Genomic DNA, 26,429 nt, shown 5'->3' on the forward strand with positions numbered 1-26,429 from the left:
AATATGTCTTTCTACTTCAATACAGTACTGTTGCTTTAAACAAAACACAGATCTACCAGCGCGTACTACACCAAGGACAGAAGAATATACAGAGAATCTTGAGTGCAGTTACATGCCCCCTCCCATCCGAGATTTTATCGGGAGATAAGAACTCACAGAATTCCTCAACACAGAACGGAGAAACTCAGAAGCAATCACGCAGCTGTTAGACTGCCCCTCCCATCAGACTTTTAGAAATTTTCTGTCTTTCACACAGAAACAGAATGCAGCAGTTCTCAGACTTTAATTAATTTCTACAAAACCTTCATCACACAAATCCAAACTGTTCTTTTTCTTCCACGGAAACATGATTCTCCTTTAGATCTAAATATCCTTACATCAGTTGTGCACGGTACTGGAGCTGCCGTTCAGTCTGTTCAACCGGGTCTATCTGTACCCCACAAAATTCAACGCTGTACTCAGTGAAAGGAGGAGGGTGTCTCAGACTAGCCCTCCGGACACCTCTGGAGATAGATATCTCTATCTATCTATCTATCTATCTATCTATCTATCTATCTATCTATCTAATATATAAAGCTGAATGTGTGTATGTATGTGTGTATGTATGTGTGTATGTCTGGGATTGGCATCTGCCCCATCGCAGCTACAGCCACAAAATTTTCCATAGTCACACGTCTGGACCCTGAGAGCGTCATAGGCTATGTTGTGAGGCGAAACCTTAACCCCGCACGTTCCAATTCGCCAAACAATTTTGCCCCTATCTACATAATGGGGGAAAAAGTGAAAGGAAAAGTGTTGGAGGCAAATTGACAGCTGCCAGATGTGAACAAGGGGGACTTAAAGAGTGAGAGCGATGGCGCCAAAGAGTATGTACCGTACAGTTGCTAAGGTGGGGCCCCGACATGGAATACTCACCACACACGGGGATATGAACACACACAGAAAATGCGCCACACACTACCACGTACTTGAACACATATCACCCTCAGCACACATTTCACCACACATACACCAACCTCGCCACAAAAGTCGAAACACAAAAGTCGCCGCTCAAAACTCGCTACGCGCAATACTCGCCACATGCAAAACTAGGCTCACGCAAAACTCGCCACACGTGCAAAACTCACCTCATGGAAAACTCGCCACACACAAAACTTGCACACGCGGAAAAATTGCCACATGCACAAAAGTTGCAACACACAAAACTTGCACATACTCAAAACGCACCACACATAAAAGTTGCCACGCGCAAAACTCGCCATGCGCAAAACTTGCTGCACACAACTTGCTACACTAACCTGTCACATGCAACTCGACACACAAAAAGTTGCTACACGCATGTCGCCACACAAAACTCATCTCACAAAAGTCGCTACATGCATGTCGCCACACGCAACTCAACACACACAACTTGACACATGAAACTCGCCCTAAAACACACACAAGTCTGGTAGTATCCTTCAAAAATAAAAATCTGATTAATAAGCAGACAAACTACAAGAGCAACAACTGTACCATATAGGAAATACGGCAGCTGTCAGTCACATGACCTGTCTATTATGTGTATGTGTGAGCTAATATATACTGCCAGGGGGGAGGGCTTCCTGTTGGCTGGGGATTTTATCAGGCTGCCAATTTAGCTTACAAATACTGAGGTAAAAATACTGAGCAAATAACGTGTGAACGAGGTCTAATACAGGAGGAGATGACACAGATATATACGATATACAGGAGGAGATGACACACAGGTATATACTATATACAGGGGAGATTACACACAGGTATAAACTATATACAGGAGGAGCTGACACAGGTATATACTATATACAGGAGGAGATGACACACAGGTATATACTATATACAGGAGAGATAACACACAGGTATATACTATATGCAAGAGGAGATGACACAGGTATATACTATATACAGGAGAGATGACACACAGGTATATACTATATACAGGAGGAGCTGACACACAGGTATATACTATATACAGGAGGAGATGACACACATGTATATACTATATAGAGGAGGAGATGACCTACAGGTACATACTACATACAGGAGGAGATGACATACAGGTACATACTACATACAGGAGGAGATGACATACAGGTATATACTATATACAGGAGGAGATGACACACAGGTATATACTATATACAGGAGCAGATTACCTACAGGTATATAGTATAAACAGGAGGAGATGACATACAGGTATATGCTATGTATAGGAGGAGATGACATACAGGTATATACTATATACAGGAGGAGATGACACACAGATATATACTATATATAGGTGAGATGACACACAGGTATATACTATATACAGGAGGAGATTACATACAGGTATATACTATATATAGGAGGAGATGACATACAGGTATATACTATATACAGGGGAGATGACACACAGCAGGTATATGCTATATACAGGGGAGATGACATACAGGTATATACTATATACAGGAGAAGACATACAGGTGTATACTATATATAAGGGAGATGACAAACATGTATATACTGAGGTGAAAATGAGAGGTGTGAGGTGAAAATGAAAAGGAGTGAGGGAAAATAGTGGAGTGATCGGAAAATGACAGATGTGAGGTCGAAATGACAAGTGTTAGGGGGGAATGAGAGGAGTGAGGGGGAAAATGAGGGGTGTAAGGGAGAAAATGAGAGGCGTGATGGGAAAATAAGAGAAGTGAGGTGCTATAACTAACCACAGATATTTACTATGCGCTCTGCAGCTGAAAAATATATATGTGTATATATATATATATATGTATATGTGTGTGTATATATATATATATATATATATATATATATATATATATATATATATATATATATATATATATATATACTCGAGTATAAGCCGACCCCCCTAATTTTGCCACAAAAAACTGGGAAAACTTATTGACTCGAGTATAAGCCTAGGGGGGAAAATGCAGCAGCTACCGGTAAATGTCAAAAGTAAGAATAGATACCAATAAAAGTAAAATTAATTGAGACATCAGTAGGTTAAGTGTCTTTGAATATCCATATTGAATCAGGAGCCCCATATAATGCTCCATACTGTTCATTATGGCCCCATAAGATGCTCCATATTAAAATATGCCCCATATAATCCTGCATAAAGGTTAATAATGGCCCCATAAGATGCTCCACAGACACATTTGCCCAATATAATGCTGCACAAATGCTGATTATGGCCCCATAAGATGCTCTATAAAGATATTTGCCCCTTATAGTGCTGCACAAATGTTATGGCCCTATAAGATGCTCCATACAGACACTTGCCCCATATGCCGTAGTGCCCTACAAACGTTATTTATGGCCCCATACAGACACTTGCCCCATATAGTGCTGCACAAACATTATGCCCCTATATAGTGCTGCAGAAACGTTATGGCCCCATATAGTGCTGCAGGAATGTTATGGCCCCATATAGTGCTGCAGGAACGTTATGGCCCCCATATAGTGCTGCAGGAATGTTATGGCCCCATATAGTGCTGCAGGAACGTTATGGCCCCCATATAGTGCTGCAGGAATGTTAGGGCCCCCATATAGTGCTGCAGGAATGTTATGGCCCCATATAGTGCTCCAGGAATGTTATGGCCCCATATAGTGCTGCAGGAATGTTATGGCCCCATATAGTGCTGCAGGAATGTTATGGCCCCATATAGTGCTGCAGGAATGTTATGGCCCCATATAGTGCTGCAGGAATGTTATGGCCCCCATATAGTGCTGCAGGAATGTTATGGCCCCATATAGTGCTCCAGGAATGTTATGGCCCCATATAGTGCTGCAGGAATGTTATGGCCCCATATAGTGCTGCAGGAATGTTATGGCCCCATATAGTGCTGCAGGAATGTTATGGCCCCATATAGTGCTGCAGGAATGTTATGGCCCCATATAGTGCTCCAGGAATGTTATGGCCCCATATAGTGCTGCAGGAATGTTATGGCCCCATATAGTGCTGCAGGTACGTTATGGCCCCATATAGTGCTGCAGGAACGTTATGGCCCCATAGATGCTCCATACAGACACTTGCCCCATTTGCTGCGATAAAATAATAAATCACATACTCACCTCTCCGTCGCTCAGGCCCCCGGCACTTTCAATAGTCACCTGCTCCTCGTTCCGGGCGCCGATCTGTCTCCAGCACTGACGTTCAGCAGAGGGCGCGCACTGACCACGTCACCGCGCCCTCTGACCTCAGCGTCACTGCTGGAGACAGATCGGCGCCCGGAACGAGGAGCAGGTGACTATCGCGCAGCGCTCCCCTCCCCGTATACTCACCTGGTCCTGCCGCTGTGTAGATCCCGCTTCCCCGACGCTGCAGCGCTTCATCCTGTACTCAGCGGTCACATGGTCCCGCTGATTACAGTAATGACTACGCGGCTCCACCCCTATGGGAGGTGGAGCCGAATATTCATTTACTGTAATGAGCGGGACCATGTGACCGCTCAGTGCAGGAAGACGCTGAAGCTGCTGCTGCCGGCGCTGGGGAAGACAGGGACCTGCAGGGACCACGCCTGGACTAGGTGAGTATTTTTAGACAGCCCCCGCTCCCCCTCCCCTGCCGACCCCCGGGTATGACTCGAGTATAAGCCGAGAGGGGCAATTTCAGCCCAAAAAAGTGGGCTGAAAATCTCAGCTTATACTCGAGTATATACGGTATATATTATATTGTAGAATTATTAGGCAAGTTGTATTTTAGAGGATTATTTTTATTATTGATCAACACCTATGTTCTCAATCAGCCCAAAAGACTCGTAAATATCAAAGCTTAATATTTTTGGAAGTTGGAGTGGGGCTTTTAGGCTATGTTCACACGTTCAGGATTTCCATCCTTTTTTTTTCCTGACTGAAACTGCAGGTCTCTGCAGAAAACGCAGGTGCGTTTTTTGGTGCGTTTTTGGTGCGTTTTTGGTGCGTTTTTTAGTGCGTTTTTTAGTGCGTTTTTTGATGCAGTCTTGTCTGCAGATTGTCTGTGTTTGACAGAAATAAAGTTTACTGCAGTGGGGGGGGGGGGGGGGGAAATGATGTCATTTCCTTGTCCAACCCTTTTCTTCTTCCATCCTCCATTTTGGGACTAAACACCAAAATGAGTGGACGTGTTTTGAATGACAGCGCTCCGCGTTTTGCGCCGCATGCGTCACTGCAGCGCACGCATCCGGGCGCAGAGGACGCAGCAAGTTGCATTTTTGCTGCGTCCAAAATCAATCGAAAAAAGGACGCATGCGGCGCAAAACGCAGCGTTGTGCATGCGTTTTGCTGCGTTTTACTTTGCGTTGTGTGTTGCGGCGCCGACGCTGCGGCGCACAACGCAAATGTGAACATAGCCTAAGTGCCACGTATCACGTATTTCAGTGCCACGTGATACGTGCCACGTATTTAAGTGCCACGTGCCACGTATTTAAGTGCCACGTGCCACGTATTTAAGTGCCACGTATTTAAGTGCCACGTGCCACGTATTTAAGTGCCACGTATTTAAGTGCCACGTGCCACGTATTTAAGTGCCACGTGATACGTGCCACGTATTTAAGTGCCACGTATTTAAGTGCCACGTGCCACGTATTTAAGTGCCACGTGCCACGTATTTAAGTGCCACGTGCCACGTATTTAAGTGCCACGTGCAACGTATTTAAGTGCCACGTGCCACGTATTTAAGTGCCACGTGCCACGTATTTAAGTGCCACGTGCCACGTATTTCAGTGCCACGTGCCACGTATTTCAGTGCCACGTGCCACGTATTTCAGTGCCACGTGCCACGTATTTCAGTGCCACGTGCCACGTATTTCAGTGCCACGTGCCACGTATTTCAGTGCCACGTGCCACGTATTTCAGTGCCACGTATTTCAGTGCCACGTATTTCAGTGCCACGTATTTCAGTGCCACGTATTTCAGTGCCACGTATTTCAGTGCCACGTATTTCAGTGCCACGTATCACGTATTTCAGTGCCACGTGCCACGTATTTAAGTGCCACGTGCCACGTATTTCAGTGCCACGTGCCACGTATTTAAGTGCCACGTATTTAAGTGCCACGTATCCCACGAAGATTTTCCATGGAGAACAGACACATCCAGAGATATGTCTGCTCTCCACGGATGCAGCAACACACTGACAGGAGCCATAGTTCCTGTCGGTGTGTCACTGCGCATGCGCGAGTTTACCGGCGGTCATTGACCCCGGCTCTCTCGCTTAACGGCAGTGCTGCGTGGGAAAGTTCAACGCAGCTGTACTGCTGTTAACCGAGACGCCGGAGTCATTGAGCTCCGGGACAGTACGCGATACACTGCTAGGAGCTTCGCTCATGGCAGTGTATCGCCGGAGAGCAGCCGATCGGCGTGGGACACTCGTTTTATGGATTCTGCGGACAGGGAGTATGGATTTGGTTTATTATTTTGTGATTTTTTCCTGGAGGATCGAGGGCTTCGCCTACAAGTGTGCTGTTGGTGAGTATATACTCTATGTTATGTGTTGTATGTACTGTACTGTGTGTCATGTATGTGTATTGTGTGTAGGTGTTTTGTGTAACTTTACTATTGTGCTAAGTCGCCGGACACAGGGACAACTCTCCCATCCTAATACCGGATGGGAGTAGTAGTCCATACGGCGACTTAGCACAATGGAGGCACTATCGTCGCATGGGGACACGCGCGCACACACACACACACACACACACACACACACACACACACACACACACACATATACCAAATCAATCAAACGGCCGACACGATCCCCATGCGCCGGTATGCCTCCATGTCTCTCCGCCCACGCACTTCCGGCCCCGCACTTCCGCCCGCTCCCCCGCACTTCCTGCAGCAGCGGTTCTGCACATCAAACCGCAGTAAAACACGCAGATATATTTTTGATCTGCGTGTTTTACTGCGATTTTGACCTCACAATGGAGGTCTATGGGTGCAGAACCGCTGCGGTTCAGGAAGAAGAATTGACATGCTCCTTCTTTTTTCCGGGAGCTATTCAGCACGGCTTTTTTTTTAAATTTCCGGACCATGTGCACAGTGTGTCCTGTTTTCCATAGGGTACAGTGTACTGTACCCTGCATGGAAAACAGCTGCGGAACCGCAGCGGCAAAACCGCCGCGGTTCCGCGGTAAAAAACGCACTGTGTGAACATGGCCTTATAGTTTTAGCTATCTTAGGAGGATATCTGTTTGTGCAGATAACTATTACTGTGCAGAATTATTAGGCAACTTAATAAAAACCAAATATATCCCCATCTCACTTGTTTATTTTCACCAGAAAAAACAATATCACTGCACAAAATTTAGAAATAAACATTTCTGACATGCAAAAACAAAACCTCTAAAAATGAGTGACTAATATAGCCCCCTTTCTTTATGATGACACTCAGCAGCCTTCCATCCATAGATTCTGTCAGTTGCTTGATCTGTTTACGACCAACATTGCGTGCAGCAGCCACCACAGCCTCCAGACACTGCTCCGAGAGGTGCACTGTTTTACCTCCCTGTAGATCTCACATTTTATGAGGGACCACAGGTTCCCTATGGGGTTCAGATCAGGTGAACAAGGGGGCCATGTCATTATTTTTTCTTCTTTGAGATCTTTACTGGCCAGCCACGCTGTGGAGTAGTTGGAGGCATCTGATGGAGCATTGTCCTGCATGAAAATCATGTTTTTCTTGAACGATACCGACTTCTTCCTGTACCACTGCTTGAAGAAGTTGTCTTCCAGAAACTGGCAGTAGGTCTGGGAGTTGAGCTTCACTCCATCCTCAACCTGAAAAGGTCCCACAAGTTCATCTTTGATGATACCAGCCCATACCAGTACCCCACCTCCACCTTGCTGGCGTCTGAGTCGGAGTGGAGCTCTCTGCCCTTTACTGATCCAGCCTCTGGCCCATCCATCTGGTCCATCAAGAGTCACTCTCATTTCATCAGTCCATAAAACCTTTGAAAAGTCATAGTATCATAGTTATTAAGGTTGAAGGAAGACTTTAAGTCCATCTAGTTCAACCCATAGCCTAACCTAACATGCCCTAACATGTTGATCTTATGGCCCCATCGGTCTTAAGATATTTCTTGGCCCAGTCTTGACATTTCTTTTTTCTTGTTCACAGGTGGTCGTTTTCAGCCTTCCTTACCTTGGCCATGTCCCTGAGTATCGCACACCTTGTACTTTTTGTTACTCCAGTAACGTTGCAGCTCTGAAATATGGCAAAACTGGTGGCAAATGGCATCTTGGCAGCTTCAAGCTTGATTTTTCTCAATTCATGGGCAGTTATTTTGCGCCTTTTTTGCCCAACACGCTTATTGCGATGCTGTTGGCTATTTGCCATGAAACGCTTGATTGTTCGGTGATCACGCTTCAAAAGTTTGGCAATTTCAAGACCGCTGCATACCTCTGCAAGACATCTCACAATTTCGGACTTTTCAGAGCCCGTCAAATCTCTCTTCTGATCCATTTTGCCAAAGGAAAGGAAGTTGCCTAATAATTAAGCACACCTAATATAGGGCGTTGATGTAATTAGACAACACCCCTCCTCATTACAGAGATGCACATCACCTGATTTACTTAATTTGTAGTTGGCTCTCAAGCCTGAACAGCTTGGAGTAGGACAACATGTATAAAAAGTATCATGTGATCAAAATATAACTTGCCTAATAGTTCTGCACGCAATGTATATATTCCTGAGGTACGTATCCTACCCAATCTTCCATCACCTCACCATGCCTGATTCTAACAGTGATCAAGATTTCAGGATATTTTGACTAAAAAGAGCGTTACAATCACTGGTCAATCCGGAGTGTCCGTCCCTTATGAGGTACGGTTCGAACACTGGGCCCCCAACGGAACTACACCTCTATATGATTCCACCAAAGAATCACCCCACCATCGGGGACAACCTCACATCCTCTTTGCAGCAACAAACACAGGAAAACCACACCAGTCAGTCTGAACAGTATAACTGCCAACTCACCGTGGTTGTTGTGGGGGATGATCAGTCCCAATTTTCCAGTGCCTGTGTCTGGTCCGAGGGTCCTTTGTCTTGTTGTCCTCCGGGGGGCAGAGGCGTCCCTGTTTGGGGACCCCACTTTTGGGCGCCAAGCTGTTGAGGGAGGATCTGGAGTGACCCTTCATGGTTGAGTCAGTGATTTTCAAATTGTCAAGGTCTCATAACAACAATGAACTTTAGCCTAGTAACAGAATTTATCTCAAAACAGCAAAATGGAGTCGAAAAGCACAAAATGAAGCCTTTAATTTTTCTTAGTTTAACCCTTCACAGTGTAACTAATTCGTCACGTGCCCGCTCTCAGCACGTGACTTGGGCTGTGCCTGCAAGGGTTAATCTGTCTCCCCACTCTCAGTCCAGCATTCAACCTCTGTCCTATGCTCTAATGGGAGCATAAATCACACACAGACCCAGGCCATACACCCGCTCATACACGCTGCCACCACTCAGCGAACACACGGGCGATGAGTCTCGGAAATATTAATACTACCACTCATAAGGCTCACACACCTTAGGCTATGGATTCTTTTAGAACATTCAAGGTTCAACTTGTTAAAGTTTTATACTTTAATACAAAAAAGGTTCAGTGCTTACAGTAAGAAAAGGTATAAAAATATGATAATAAAGACAACTTATGCTAAACAGTATAAAAATAAACAGGAGAAAACTTACAGAAATCATCTAACTGGTAGTTTGCTTTGTGCTCCCTGAGGAAGGGGGGGTGAATGGAGTTGGTGGAACACATGAGCGTCTCAGGCTGCCCTCACATGTGAACACGTTTTTTAGGTATACAGGTCTAATTTATAGCTTTGGTCTGGAGGTCAGGTTTCTAGACCAGCCCCTCAGGTTAATATCATAATTGCTTGTATTTTGATTGGTCCACGGCCGCGCCCCCCCAATCAATATATTCTTTTCTCTTGAGATCCTTTGTGTAACAGCTGTCACAGAGATACTATCAGGCCGTAGTTAACATCTCTTTCAAGAGCTAGGAGATATCAAATGTTACCTTTCTTCTTGGCCTCCAGCAGGACCCCCTGGTGAGGTTAGAGACAGAAGTCTACTTGTCTCAGGAAAATACACATTAACACCTGGGTGCGACCTGCAACTTTTCAAGACAGTTACATTAAATAATGTTACATTATTGCCATTATATAATGTATCTAGATTATATATATATATATATATATATATATATATATATATATATATATATATATATATACACAGTACAGACCAAAAGTTTGGACACACCTCATTTAAAGATTTTTCTGTATTTTCATGTCTGTGAAAATTGTACATTCACACTGAAGGCATCAAAACTATGAATTAACACATGTGGAATTATATACTTAACAAAAAAGCGTGAAACAACTGAAATTATGTCTTATATTCTAGGTTCTTCAAAGTAGCCACCTTTTGCTTTGATGACTGCTTTGCACACTCTTGGCATTCTCTTGATGAGCTTCAAGAGGTAGTCACCGGGAATGGTCTTCCAACAATCTTGAAGGAGTTCCCAGAGATGCTTAGCACTTGTTGGCCCTTTTGCCTTCACTCTGCGGTCCAGCTCACCCCAAACCATCTCGATTGGATTCCGGTCTGGTGACTGTGGAGGCCAGGTCATCTGGCGTAGCACCCCATCACTCTCCTTCTTGGACAAATAGCCCTTACACAGCCTGGAGGTGTGTTTGGGGTCATTGTCTTGTTTAAAAATAAATGATGGTCCAACTAAACGCAAACCGGATGGAATAGCATGCCGCTGCAAGATGCTGTGGTAGCCATGCTGGTTCAGTATGCCTTCAATTTTGAATAAATCCCCAACAGTGTCACCAGCAAAGCCCCCCACACCATCACACCTCCTCCTCCATGCTTCACGGTGGGAACCTGGCATGTAGAGTCCATCCGTTCACCTTTTCTGCGTCGCACAAAGACACGGTGGTTGGAACCAAAGATCTCAAATTTGGACTCATCAGACCAAAGCACAGATTTCCACTGGTCTAATGTCCATTCCTTGTGTTCTTTAGCCCAAACAAGTCTCTTCTGCTTGTTGCCTGTCCTTAGCAGTGGTTTCCTAGCAGCTATTTTACCATGAAGGCCTGCTGCACAAAGTCTCCTCTTAACAGTTGTTGTAGAGATGTGTCTGCTGCTAGAACTCTGTGTGGCATTGACCTGGTCTCTAATCTGAACTGCTTTTAACCTGCGATTTCTGAGGCTGGTGACTCGGATAAACTTATCCTCAGAAGCAGAGGTGACTCTTGGTCTTCCTTTCCTGGGGCGGTCCTCATGTGAGACAGTTTCTTTGTAGCGCTTGATGGTTTTTGCCACTGCACTTGGGGACACTTTCAAAGTTTTCCCAATTTTTCAGACTGACTGACCTTCATTTCTTAAAGTAATGATGGCCACTTGTTTTTCTTTACTTAGCTGCTTTTTTCTTGCCATAATACAAATTCTAACAGTCTATTCAGTAGGACTATCAGCTGTGTATCCACCAGACTTCTGCGCAACACAACTGATGGTCCCAACCCCATTTATAAGGCAAGAAATCCCACTTATTAAACCTGACAGGGCACACCTGTGAAGTGAAAACCATTCCCAGTGACTACCTCTTGAAGCTCATCAAGAGAATGCCAAGAGTGTGCAAAGCAGTCATCAAAGCAAAAGGTGGCTACTTTGAAGAACCTAGAATATAAGACATAATTTCAGTTATTTCACACTTTTTTTGTTAAGTAAATAATTCCACATGTGTTAATTCATAGTTTTGATGCCTTCGGTGTGAATTTACAATTTTCATAGTCATGAAAATTCAGAAAAATCTTTAAATGAGAAGGTGTGTCCAAACTTTTGGCCTGTACTGTGTATATATGTATGTGTGTATGTGTATATATATATATATATATATATATATATATATATATATATATATATATATATACATATATATATATATTACACAGCAGTACATGAGTCATGCACATGTGCTGCTGTGTTTTTTTTATCTATATGATGCAGTTTGCAACTTTGCACGTGTTCACATTAGGAGTGCTGGTTGGCTTTTTTTTCTCTCTCTCTCTCTCTCTCTCTCTCTCTGTCTTTAGATATATAGAGATATATACACATTAGATGGTGGCCCGATTCAAACGCATCGGGTATTCTAGAATATGTATGTAGTTTATTTATGAAGTTTTCAGAATAATGCAATTTATACACAGGATTCGGCCGGGCGCGACCAATTAGCGAAGCGTGGTACAAATTCCGCCCCAATTCGCGGGCGGCCGGACGTGACCAATCAGTGAAGCCAGGGCCGGCTCCAGGTTTTTGAGAGCCCCGGGCGAAAGAGTCTCAGTGGGCCCTCCTCTTTAACACATACCACGATTCGTGATGCACAATTACAGCAGAGAAATATACCACAGCCAAGTAGCATATAGCAATGTGGGCACCATATCCCTGTTTAAAAAAAAAAAAAAAAGAACTAAAATAAAAAATAGTTATATACTCACCTTCCGGCGGCCCCCGGATCCAGGCCAGGCGTTTAGCGATGCTAAAGAAAAATAAGGGGAGAAGCCAGCACTGCTTATGGTCCGAACGCAATACAAATGATGCACATGCACCTACTGAATTCTAATTTAGTGATGCTCCTCGCGACCCTCAGGTCCCAAGAATGCATTGTGGTCTCGTGAGATGATGACGTAGCGGTCTCATAAGACCGCTACGTCATCATCTCGCGAGAGCGCAGTGCATGGCCCGGAGCGTCGTGAGGAGCGGCAAAGGCACCAGAAGGTGAGTATATAATTTATTTTTTTTTTTTAACATTAGATCTTTTTACTATTGATGCCCCATAGGCACACAGGGTTAATAGCAGTGTTAATGGACTGCGTTACACAGCGGCATAACACGGTGTAATGCAGCCATTGTGTGAGCACTGACTGGAGGGGAGTATGGAGGGGCGAATTCGCGGCCGGACTGTGCCCGTCGCTGACCAATCAGCTGGTCGCTGACCAATATATTTTCAAAATAAAAGTTCAATTCCTTCAATGAAAATGTGGAACGTTTTATCAACCCACTGTTCTGGGCGACGTTTCGTCTCCACCTGAGCCTTTCTCAAGATATATATATATATATATATATATATATATATATATATATATATATATATATATTTACATAATACACATATTTTTTTTTTTTTTCCTCAGCTGGATAAAGCAATAATTATTGGGATTGATTGCTACCACGACACCCTGCAGGGGGAGGAGATCTATTGCTGGCTTTGTCGCGAGCACGAACAAGCAAATGACTCGGTAATGTATCCGCCACGTCCGGGTTCCTCATACATTGCTGGCTCCTCACTCCGGCTAATGCAGAGAACTGGAGCAAGGACCCTGAGCGCCCCCTCCGGATACAGCCACCATTGTACGCAGCCCCCAGAATAAACTAATTGCCCCCACGGTCTACAGCCTCCGTGCCCCTCAGCCCCGCACCCCAGAGTGGGCCGGCACTGATGCCATTGTGCCCCTGATGTCTTGTAGGCCCATAGCAGCCTATGAGATGGCGGCCTTATTCTGAGTGAGCCCTAAGTAACCTCTGACCTTTCTATTTTAGCTGGTTTTCCCGATGCGTCGTCCAGGATCAGAGACAAGAGATTGTCGATGGCCTAAAAGTTTGTATGCAAGGTAAAAAATATAATAAAAAGTTCCAAATGTGCAGAACAAACACGTATACGGCGCTGCACACATCTGATGCAGGGGTGTCTGATCCCCACCGATCCGATGTCTGTGGCCTATAGCAGAATTTCAGTGCGCCTGTGGGCTGCCTTATTTACTGGTATCACGATGCCATTATGATTTTTTTCTGTCTTTATGTCCTTTCTTTCTCTTTAGCGGCGCTGCACGCATGGACCAAGACTAACGAAGGAAACCTGCCGCAGCGCATCATCATCTACAGAGACGGAGTAGGCGACGGGCAGCTCAAGACCTTAGTGAACTACGAGATCCCACAGTTCATTGATTGCATCAAGTCTGCTAAACAGAATTACAGGTGCGGCAGAGGTGGCCCCTAACCCTTATGGTTCCTGACACAATTTTAATTTTTGTACTTTTAGTATTAAAAAAACAACAAAACCCTTTTTTTAATTTCTCCATCAATATATCCGTACGAGGACTTGTTCATTGCGGGATGAGTTGTAGTGTTGAATGACACCATTCATTTTACCATAAAATGTACTGATGAATCGGAAAGTAATTCCTAGTGGGGGGAAAATGGTGGGAAAAAAAAAATTCTGCCATAATTTTGTAGTTTTCTTTTTGTTTGTTTGTTTTACAACGTACCGTGTGCAGTGAAATGACCTGACAATAAGATTCTCCGGACGATTACAGCGGCACCAAACTTCTCTACTGTTTTTTTTTTAAAAAGGAAGGAAAGCCTTGTTCCATCATCCTTCTATAGTCTAAATAATCAGAAGGAAGAGAAACTTCAAACTCCAGATGTTAAAAGATGTGTAGTTAGAAGATATCTAAAGAAAAAACAGAGGAAAAAAAACCCAATCAAAAAGTCCAGAGTAGTTAATATAAAATCATGAAAATGTTATTAAGTAATAATACATCAGATTTATAACATGAATAGAGCAAATGCAATAGAAAATAATATTTAAAATGTATAAAGGGCGCACCAAACCATTAGAAATTCTATATTTAGTAGTTGCCACATATAACGTGCAAAAGACGTGGTAAAAAATAGTAAAAAAAAAATATAAATGCATAAAAAATGTGATAACCACTAATGGGCACCGCTGACACAGTGATCTCATGCGGAAAATGCTAGTGTGCAAACAGTGTGCAAGCCAAAGTACATATGCAAGAGAGTTGAAATAGTAATTAGGCTGAACTGTACAAAAATACCACTAGGTGTCGCTGTTGATAACAGCAAGTGTTGGCACACGGGAAAAGAGATTGATAGTAATAAGAAAACATAATGCGGTCATGATAGACATGTACTTACTATGCTCTTAAGATCCCAATTTCCTGGATGGCGCCTGACGAAGGCAGCATGCCGAAACGCGCGTTGGGGAGGGCACCATCCAGGAAACCGGGATCTTAAGAGCATAGTAAGTACATGTCTATCATGACCGCATTATGTTTTCTTATTACTATCAATCTCTTTTCCCGTGTGCCAACACTTGCTGTTATCAACAGCGACACCTAGTGGTATTTTTGTACAGTTCAGCCTAATTACTATTTCAACTCTCTTGCATATGTACTTTGGCTTGCACACTGTTTGCACACTAGCATTTTCTGCATGAGATCACTGTGTCAGCGGTGCCCATTAGTGGTTATTAAATTATTTTTTTATACATTTATATTTTTTTTACTATTTTTTACTACGTCTTTTGCACGTTATATGTGGCAACTGCTAAATATAGAATTTCTAATGGTTAGGTGCGCCCTTTATACATTTTAAATATTATTTTCTATTGCATTTGCTCTATTCATGTTATAAATCTGATGTATTATTACTTAATAAAATCTTCATGATTTTATATTAACTACTCTGGTTTTTTTATTTCTGTTTTTTTCTTTGGCTAATTTTCCCGATTAATAGTGAAGGACAGTCTTGCTCCCTTAACAGATACTATCACACTACATAGCGGTACTACTAGTATTATTATTATTATCATCACCACTATTACTATCATATTCCACGCTATGTAGCCATATTTGTTAGTTCTATATGAAAAATTATTTTCTCGATCTAGGGTGGCACCCTCGTTCTGGTATTTTTTAGAAGATAACTGTCTGTTACAGAGGCCTGGAGGAAAGACCGTTCCTTGTGTCCTTACAGGGACCCAGGAAGGGGCTTAAAGTGCCGCTGGTGATGGAATCCGTCTTGTGGTTGTTGTGGAATCTTCATTTTCAGTTTTGAGTGAATGATCTGCTCGTGCCCAGGGGTGGGGGGCTTCATCTGGTGGTCTGATTAGGTATTCATAATGCAGACTGCTGACAGATCACTGATCCCTCAAAAAAAAATCCATTTTAAAATGGCACCTGCGCAGTAGCATCTATTTGTGTCTATAGAGGAGATCCGATAGCTGCCACTGCACATGCACAGATGGCGCCATCTTGGAGGAGGATTTTTTTTTTTCTCGGGCTAGCAGGGGCAGCACACAATCTAGAAATGTACAAGCGTCTAGGAAATTGATCCGCAGTACGTCCCACGTACACTCACGTGCCATGGCGTCTCTGAGCTCCATTTCTCGTTCTCCCTCAACAAATGTTGGTAGTGAACTCTATTCTGAGTATGAATCGGACGTCTCCTTAGATCCCGTTTCGCCAGACTTTCAGAGGACTGTTGATTCTCTGAGGCCGTCAACCAAAATCTGGAGGTTGATTAAGACTCCAGCTCTGTGCCGGATCACGCTGTGTGCTTCAAAAAAGCTAAGCGTCCTCATAGAACATTAACCATTCACCCGGAGTTTCGGGATATAGCTAATCTACACAGGGAGCGACCGGATAAGTGCTTTACAAGACAAAAACCGCTTGAGGCGAAGTACCCTTTCTCAGCAGATCTCAGAAAGGATTGGGCCAAGTCCCCTGCAGTAGACCCGCCAGTCTCTCACCTGGCATCCAAAACCCTTCTATCCCTGCCGGACAGATCATCTATTAAAAATCCCACAGACTACCAGATAGAAAATTTGGCTCGATCTGTCTTCGATGTCTCAGGTGCGGCTCTATATCCTTCCTTCGCTGCCGTGTGGGTAGGTAAAGCAATGGTTTCTTTGTCGGAGACCTTGGCTAATTCTATTCAGAGCAGTAATCTTCCTCCAGGAGCAGCGCAGCTGGCTAGCCATATTTCTCAGGCAGGAGATTACCTGGTACACGCTTCTTTGGATGTGGCCAACTGTGCGACTCTATCGGCGGCAAATGCCATCACGATCAGAAGATCTTTATGGCTCAGAGAATGGAAGGCAGATTCTGCATCAAAAAAGTCTGACATCTCTTCCTTACTAGTGTGGGTGTTTGTTTGGAAAGAAACTGGATCAGCTTATCTCGGACGGTACGGGAGGAAAGAGCAAATTTCTTCCCCAGCAGAGGCTTAGGTGTCCTTTTCGGCGTCAACAACAAATCCGTTTCCGATCCTTTCTCGCCAATCCGGATTGGTCCAATCCCACTACCTCTTCAGGATCAGGACGCTCTCCTCGCGCGAACAGAGGACCCCAGGCATCCTTTAGGTCCAATCAGTAATGGAAGGGCCAGACCAAACAGTCTGGATTTAAGGGAACTAGGTCCCACAGATTTTCCTCCCAATGACTCATGGGGTTATCCAGTCGACACCAGCAGGGTAAGCGGTCACCTACTTCTGTTTCACCAGGTCTGGCTCTCAGTCGTTCACGACGAATGGGTCACAGACCTGGTGTGTTCCGGATACAAAATCGATTTTTCTTCGAATCCCCCGACTCGTTTCTTTCCTTCCCAACTTCCAGCATCAAGGGCAAAGACTCTTTCCCGAGCCATAGACTCTTTGCGCCGCAATGGCGTCATTGTTCCGGTGCCGGGAAACAAAAGGTTTGAGGGATTCTACTCCAACCTATTACCGTATATACTCGAGTATAAGCCGACCCGAGTATAAGCCGACCCCCCCCTAATTTTGCCACAAAAAACTGGGAAAACTTATGGACTCGAGTATAAGCCTAGGGTGGAAAATACAGCAGCTACCGGTGAATTTCAAAAATAAAAACAGATGCTCCATACCGTTCATTATTGCCCCAAAGGAGGTTCCATATAAAGCTGTGCCATATATAATGCTCCATACCGTTGATTATTGCCCCATAGATGCTCCACATAAAGCTGTGCCACATATAATGCTCTGCACCGTTCATTATGGCCCCATAGATGCTCCATATAAATCTGTGCCCCATATACAATGCTCTGCACCGTTCATTATGGCCCCATAGATGCTCCTTATAAAGCTGTGCCATATATGCTCTGCACTGTTCATTATTGCCCCATAGATGCTCCTTATAAAGCTGTGCCATATATGCTCTGCACTGTTCATTGTTGCCCCATAGATGTGCCATATAAATCTGTGCCATATATAACGCTGCTGCTGCAATAAAAAAAAAAAAAAAAACACATACTCACCTCTCTTGCTTGCAGCTCCTCAGCGTCCCGGCGTCTCTCTGCACTGACTGTTCAGGCAGAGGGTGGCGCGCACACTATATGCGTCATCGCGCCCTCTGACCTGAACAGTCAGAGCCAGAGGACGGGAAGACAGAGCGGCGCCCGGCGGTTGGAACGTGGACAGGTGAATATAAAATACTCACCTAGTCCCGGCGCTCCTGACGCTGTCCCTGCCTGTCACACTGTCTTCGGGTGCCGCAGCCTCTTCCTCTGTCAGCGGTCACTGGCACCGCTGATTAGAGAAATGAATATGCGGCTCCACCCCTATGGGAGTGGAGTCCATATTCATAACTTTAATGAGCGGTCCCACGTGACTGCTGAACAGGGGAAGAGCTGCGGCACCCGACGACAGTGTGACAGGCAGGGACAGCGTCAGGAGCGCCGGGACTAGGTGAGTATGCGACAATCCTCTCTCCCCCTCACCCGCTGACCGTGACTCGAGTATAAGCCGAGAGGGGCACTTTCACCCCAAAAATTTGGGCTGAAAATCTCGGCTTACACTCGAGTATATACGGTAGTTGTCCCAAGAAAGGACAGAAAAGTGAGACCCATACTAGACCTCAAACTTCTAAACAAGTTTGTCAAGGTCCGTCATTTCCACATGGAGTCTCTTCGTTCGGTCATAACCTCAAGTGAAAAAGGGGAGTTTCTAGCATCCATCAATTATTCGATATGCTTACCTGGACATCCCGATTCCCCCACCCCCAAAAGTTCCTGCGTTTCACCATTCGCGAACAGCATTTTCAATTCACAGCCTTGCCCTTCGGCCTCGCTACTACTCCCAGGGTTTTCACAGGGCGGCTGTCATGTCCATTCTGCACTCTCGGGGCCTGGTCGTCCTGCCCTGTCTGGACGAACTCTTGGTCAAGGGTCCGTCTTTCCACGACTGCACGGAGTCCGTTCGTATCACTTGAGATACTCTTTCTCGTCTAGGTTGGCTGATAAACTTAGCCAAGTCTTCCCCCGTTCCAGCTCAGCAGATATCCCCTTTTGAGGCATGACCCTGGACACCTCGCGAGGGTTGGTGATTCTCCCTCAAGACAAGGTCCTAGCCCTTCAGCAAGGAGCCCCCCACACTTTTTCAGTTATCCCCTCATTCCATCCCCTTTGCGATGAGGGTACTCTAGAAAATGGTGACAGCATTGGAAGCGGTTCCTTTAGCACAGATGCACCTCCGGCCCCTACAGCATGCTCTTCTAGCCGCTTGGGACAGGAACCCTTTCTTCCTCGACTGCCGGTGCCGCCTATCCCCGCGGGTCAGGCAAACTCTCAGAGGGTGGACATTGAGTTCTTCCCTCAACCAGGGAAAATCCTTTTTGCCGGTCCAATGGCTAGTGGTGACTACAGATGCCAGTCTTCTGGGCTGGGGAGCAGTTTTTTGTCACCACACCGCTCAGGGCTGCTGGTCATCTCAGTAATCGAAACTGCCAATCAATGTCTTGGAAATCCGAGCGATATGGCTAGCGCTACTGCAGTTTCATTATCTCCTAGCTGGTCACCCAATCCGAATTCGATCGGACAACACCACGGCTGTGGCATACATCAAGCATCAAGGGGATACCCGCAGCAGGGAGGCCATGTGTGTAGTAACTCGCATTCTCAGCAGTGCACATACCAGGCTTGGAAAACTGGGCGGCAGACTTCCTCAGCCGCCAGGGTCTCGCCTCGGGGGAGTGGGAACTTCCAACATATCTGTCTTTTTTGGGGGACCCCGGATGTGGATCTGATGGCGTCCAGACTGAACGTCAAAGTCTCCAGGTTTTTAGCTCTGTCTTGAGTTCCAAGAGCCATAGGAGCGGGTGCTCTGGTTCTTTTGTGGCGCCAGTTCCGTTTTCTGTACGTTTTTCCCCCGCTGCCGCTTCTTCCGAGAGTCATCTGGAAGTTCAAGGCGGAAGGGGTTCCAGTGATCCTGGTCGCTTCGGATTGGCCATGCCGGTTGTGTTTCGCAGAGTTGGTGTGCCTCGTCGCCGATGTACCCTGGCAACTGCTGGTTCGTTCAGATCTGCTCTCCCAGGGACTGATTCACCACCAGAACACGGCGGCCCTGTGTTTAACGACTTGGCCGATGAATCCTGGATTCTGGCCCAGGCTGGTTTTTTACAACGGGTCACGTCCACAATGATCAGTGCTTGTAAGCCTGCGTCGGTACACATTTATCACCGTACCTGGAAGACATGTTTTGCTTGGTTCAAGGCTCGTGGAAGTCTTCCCCCTCCTCTTCTCTATTCCCACCATTTTGGAGCTCCTACAGAACGGCCTGGTCTCAGGCCTGGCGCTCGGCTCGGTCAAGGGCCAGATATCCGCCTTATCGGTCTTATTCCAACGAAGGATTGCAACAATACCTCAGGTGAAGACATTCATTTAGAGGGTTACACATGTGCTTCCCCCCCCCCTATCGCATGCCTTTAGACCTATGGGACCTTAACTTTGTCCTTTTAGTCTTACAGGAAGCTCCTTTTGAACCGCTTCAGGACATTTTGCTCACCTTGCTATCCTGGAAGTTGTTTTTCTTGTTTCAATCACATCAGTAAGGCGGGTTTCGGAGCTAGCTGCTCTGTCCTGTCGGGCGCCTTTCCTTATTTTCCATCTGGACAAGGTTGTCCTCAGGCCGTCCCTATCCTTTTTGCCCAAGGTTGTCTCATCCTTTCAACTTAATGAGGACGCTGTTCTTCTTTCATTTTGTCCGACTCCAGTCCACATGATGGAAAAGGCTTTCCATACTCTGGATGTAGTCAGAGCTCTGAGAAGGTATATCTCGAGGATGGTGTCCTTCCAAAGGTCGGATTTCTTGTTCGTGTTCCTGAGGGTCACAGGAAGGGTCTAGCCGTTTCGAAGGCAATGATGGCTACATGGATTCGTTCCATCATTCAGGAGTCCTACAGCATCAGAGGTAAGCCTATCCCAACGGGCATCAGAGCACACTCCACTCGGTCAGTGGGTGCTTCTTGGGCCATTCGGCATTGGTGGAGCAGGTCTGTAAAGCCGCAACTTGATCCAGCCTACATACTTTCTCGAAGCACTATAATGGGTCATACTCAAACTTTGGCTGATTTGCTTTAATTATTGTCTTGTTAATGTTGTTACTTATGACTGTTGTGTTTGAAACTGTTAAGCTGTAAAGCGCTGCAGAATATGTTGGCGCTATATAAAGATTATTAGTAGTATGCGGGGAAAAATTCTGCAGGCTGTGGTGGCACACATCTAGACAGTTGTTACGTGAAGCCTGATGTTTTCGGTTGTTGTTTCCTACCCAGTGACTGCTTTGGGACGTTCCATGGTCCTGTATCCCCCAACTAGGCTAAGGAGAAACAGAGCTTTTTGTGTACTCACCATAAAATCCTTTTCCCCGAGCCACTCATTGGGGGACACAGCACCCAACCTGTTAGCCTAATGGCTTGTGCTTGTTTCTTTTTTTGACATGTTGTTGTACTCTTATGTATTATTAATGTTCTCCTACTGCTTTTGCACTGAACTGGTTCTCTGGGAGCCAGCACGAGGGTGTATACTGCAGGGGAGAAGCTAACTTTCTTTGTATTAACTTGGTGTCAGCCTCCTAGTGGCAGAAGCATACACCCATGGTCTGTGTCCCCCAATGATTGGCTCGGAGAAAAGGATTTTACGGTGAGTACACAAAAATACCCAGTTTTTAACCACTAAAGTATACATAAAAAACCTTACAAGTTTGCTATCACCATAATTGTACTGACCTGAAGAATCATGTTGAACAGCAACAAAACAAAATCCAATTATGGAATTCCTCTTTAAGAAGCCGGTTTGTAGTTGCCATCGTTCCCATTAGATCAGTTTTAGGAGAACGTCCATGATCACATTGGCAAGTTAATGTGAGCCGCTCTGCTCACTTCTGCTGTGTTTTTGGTTTTTGTAGATGCTTCTCATCAATCAAAGAAATTTTTTTTTGTTTTGTTTTTTTGTTTTGTTTTTTTAGCCCAAGACTAACCGTGGTGGTGGTGAAGAAAAGAATAAATGCCAGATTCTTTGCCAATATGGGCGGCCGGCTCCAGAATCCACCACCGGGAACAATCGTTGATAGTGAAGTCACCAGACCTGAATGGTTAGTACATATGTGCCCAGAATAAGTATGGAGGGAGGACTAGTAATGTCTGAAGTGTGACTCCTGGGAGACCCCCACCTTACTTCAGACCCCACACTGGGAGATGTCTGGCAGTCAAGTAAATGAGGATGAGCTGCAATACCAGACACTGCCACATAAAGAGTAGTGCTGGTTTCTGATTTCAGACACCCCCTTTAATCCAGATCAAGGGAAAGTGGACACTAGGAGGTATTTTACTGTAAACTCCCCGACGTTTTAAATATTTCCATAGATCTCTGTTCCTATGGACTCCTTGGTCGGGAGGCTCAAACATAGTGTGCTCAGTATCTTAAAGGGGTTGTCTATTACATGTAAAAATAAAAATTAGCCAATGGGGGGGGTCTTAAATGAAAAAAAGCCCCCTACCGGACCCCTGACATTCCTCTGTGATACAGATCAATCCTCTTCCTGCTGAGACAGAATGTGATCGCTGAAGGGCATCAGTCATCACTAACTGGCTGCAGCGGTCACTTTGTGTTCCTTGCTGGAAGAAGTGTGGAGACTCTCAGGGATGGGAGGACACAGGCAGCGTTACAAAGAAGTGGTGGGGCTCTTGTATCTTTTTGACCTATAAGACACCTTTGGGCCCAATCTTAATATAACATATACTGGACATCCCCTTTAATAAAGTGGCCAGCAGCGATCTGACCGATGCTCTCAGCAATTAATCCATACTTCTTCTGTAAAGTCTCCGGAACAGAACTTGCTCAGAGGAGGCATGGACTTTAGGGCAACCACAAAAAGCTTAGCCAAATCCATTGTTCACGGACTTTCCTGAGTTTCCATAGTTGTCAGGTTAAACTGAAAGAAATGGAGTACAAGTCAGTATGTATGGAAACTAGGAGCATGTTCACACGGGCCATCAATACAGAACAAAGACAATATCTTGCTGTAAGTAGAAGCATTCGTGCATATGGATAACACTGGGTATTTAATAAACACTGATTTTATAAAAGAAAAGTGAAAGCCATCCCAGCAACGTCAAGGTGTGCTCAAGTTCAGGATGGTGTTGACGAAGCACCCGATGTTCTCTATATCCACTACGCCTTTTATTTACAGCAGGTATTTATTGTGTTTGTTTTGGGTCTTAGGGTACTGTCACACAGTACCATTTTGATCGCTACGACGGCACGATCCGTGACGTCGCAGCGATTGTATGATTATCGCTCCAGCGTCGTAGACTGCGGTCACACGTTGCAATCACGGCGCTGGAGCGATGCCGAAGTCCCCGGGTAACCAGGGTAAACATCGGGTAACTAAGCGCAGGGCCGCGCTTAGTAACCCGATGTTTACCGTGGTTACCAGCGTAAACGTAAAAAAAACAAACAGTACATACTTACATTCCGGTGTCTGTCCTCTGGCGTCTCAGCTTCTCTGCACTGTGTAAGCGCCATAGCCGGAAAGCACAGCTGTGCTCGCTTTCTGGCTGGCCGACGCTCACAGTGCAGAGAAGCTGAGACGCCAGAGGACAGACACCGGAATGTAAGTATGTACTGTTTGTTTTTTTAACGTTTACGCTGGTAACCACGGTAAACATCGGGTTACTAAGCGCGGCCCTGCGCTTAGTTACCCGATGTTTACCCTGGTTACAAGCGAACACATCGCTGGATCGCTGTCACACACAACGATCCAGCGATGTCAGCGGGTGATCAAGCGACGAAAGAAAGTTCCATACGATCTGCTACGACGTACGATTCTCAGCAGGATCCCTGATCGCTGCTGCGTGTCAGACACTGCGATATCGTAATGATATCGCTAGAACGTCACGAATCGTACCGTCGTAGCGATCAAAATGGTACTGTGTGACAGTACCCTTAGAGTTGCCAGGTTGCTCTCGATAGATTAGCGATGGCTGACACCATCGTCTATAAACCATTAACGCCCGTGTTGTCTGCTTCCGCCCAGGTATGACTTCTTCATCATCAGCCAGTCTGTGAGACAAGGGACCGTCTCCCCCACACATTACAACGTTGTGTACGACACCGGAGGCCTGAAGCCCGACCACATGCAGCGCCTGACCTACAAGCTCTGCCACCAGTACTATAACTGGCCTGTACGTAGTTACTGGGAGATTACTGGAGAAGGGACTTCAAGAGTCCTGCCTGTTCACTGTTGTTTTTTTTCCTCTTAGGGTGTCATCAGAGTTCCAGCACCGTGTCAGTACGCCCACAAGCTGGCCTTCCTGGTCGGGCAAAGCATCCACAGAGAACCCCACAATTCTCTGTCCAGTCTCCTGTACTACCTGTAGAAATTGTGCAGGGCTGAGGATTGTTCAAGTGTCTGGTTTGAATTGAAGTTTTTGAAAAAATTGGCAGAGTTGGAAAAGCCAAAAGTAGCAGCTACCAAATTGTAGCTGTCGTATATATTTATTTTCTTTACTTTTATTTTATTAATTAGAAATTATATTGGTTAATGTTGACAAAAGGTTTAATAAAATAGTTATGTTCTGGCTTCTCAATCATCCGATGTTTATTAGACTTGAGATTTTTCTGCTAATTTTGCAGAGGAGCTAGGTTGTTCCAATAAAATCTTCCATCTTTCAGCCAAAGAGAAATCCTCCATCCTTCGGTATCGGAAGAGCCAGGGTGCACAATACTTGCCTTTTTGTAAGAGCAAAGTGGCTTCTTTAGAGCTGATCCAACATTTCTAGGCATCCATTCAAAATCAGACTTTCTCCTTCGCCTCATTGGGGGACACAGACCGTGGGTGTATGCTGCTGCCAGTAGGAGGCTGACACTAAGTGATACAAAGAAAGTTTGCTCCTCCCTTGCAGTATACACCCTCCTGCTGGCTCTCAGCTCCTCCCCTGCAGTGTACACCCTCCTGCTGGCTCTCAGCTCCTCCCCTGCAGTATACACCCTCCTGCTGGCTCTCAGCTCCTCCCCTACAGTATACACCCTCCTGCTGGCTCTCAGCTCCTCCCCTGCAGTATACACCCTCCTGCTGGCTCTCAGCTCCTCCCCTGCAGTATACACCCTCCTGCTGGCTCTCAGCTCCTCCCCTGCAGTATACACCCTCCTGCTGGCTCTCAGCTCCTCCCCTGCAGTATACACCCTCCTGCTGGCTCTCAGCTCCTCCCCTACAGTATACACCCTCCTGCTGGCTCTCAGCTCCTCCCCTGCAGTATACACCCTCCTGCTGGCTCTCAGCTCCTCCCCTACAGTATACACCCTCCTGCTGGCTCTCAGCTCCTCCCCTGCAGTATACACCCTCCTGCTGGCTCTCAGCTCCTCCCCTGCAGTATACACCCTCCTGCTGGCTCTCAGCTCCTCCCCTGCAGTGTACACCCTCCTGCTGGCTCTCAGCTCCTCCCCTGCAGTATACACCCTCCTGCTGGCTCTCAGCTCCTCCCCTGCAGTATACACCCTCCTGCTGGCTCTCAGCTCCTCCCCTGCAGTATACACCCTCCTGCTGGCTCTCAGCTCCTCCCCTGCAGTATACACCCTCCTGCTGGCTCTCAGCTCCTCCCCTGCAGTATACACCCTCCTGCTGGCTCTCAGCTCCTCCCCTGCAGTATACACCCTCCTGCTGGCTCTCAGCTCCTCCCCTGCAGTATACACCCTTCTGCTGGCTCTCAGCTCCTCCCCTGCAGTATACACCCTCCTGCTGGCTCTCAGCTCCTCCCCTGCAGTATACACCCTCCTGCTGGCTCTCAGCTCCTCCCCTGCAGTATACACCCTCCTGCTGGCTCTCAGCTCCTCCCCTGCAGTATACACCCTTCTGCTGGCTCTCAGCTCCTCCCCTGCAGTATACACCCTCCTGCTGGCTCTCAGCTCCTCCCCTGCAGTATACACCCTCCTGCTGGCTCTCAGCTCCTCCCCTGCAGTATACACCCTTCTGCTGGCTCTCAGCTCCTCCCCTGCAGTATACACCCTCCTGCTGGCTCTCAGCTCCTCCCCTGCAGTATACACCCTCCTGCTGGCTCCCAGCTAACCAGTTCTTGCTTAGTGTCCGTAGGAGGCACATGGGTCTGGTTCAGACCCTAACGTTTTTATTTTATTTTTTACTTTTCTGTACATTTTTATTTTTTAAAGGGCCACTGTCACCCCCCTCCAGCCGTTATAAACTAAAAGAGCCACCTTGTGCAGCAGTAATGTTGCAGTCTAACAAGGTGGCTCTTTTAGTTTTTGATTCAGTT

At 45.9% G+C, this 26,429-nt stretch overlaps 1 pseudogene across 1 annotated transcript in view; it reads left to right on the forward strand.

The window, feature by feature from the left end:
* Window positions 1-24,749, forward strand: part of LOC143792897 (piwi-like protein 1) — a 107,111-nt pseudogene extending 82,362 nt beyond the window's left edge. The window contains exons 16-21 of the transcript XR_013219991.1: window positions 13,204-13,308; window positions 13,610-13,680; window positions 13,888-14,044; window positions 22,127-22,252; window positions 24,197-24,344; window positions 24,423-24,749. The product of XR_013219991.1 is annotated as a piwi-like protein 1 (transcript). The remainder of the gene's footprint in view (window positions 1-13,203; window positions 13,309-13,609; window positions 13,681-13,887; window positions 14,045-22,126; window positions 22,253-24,196; window positions 24,345-24,422) is intronic.
* The last annotated feature ends 1,680 nt before the right edge of the window (window positions 24,750-26,429 follow it).

Source organism: Ranitomeya variabilis, unplaced genomic scaffold (assembly GCF_051348905.1).
Source record: "Ranitomeya variabilis isolate aRanVar5 unplaced genomic scaffold, aRanVar5.hap1 Scaffold_97, whole genome shotgun sequence".
NCBI classification, from domain to species: domain Eukaryota; kingdom Metazoa; phylum Chordata; class Amphibia; order Anura; family Dendrobatidae; genus Ranitomeya; species Ranitomeya variabilis.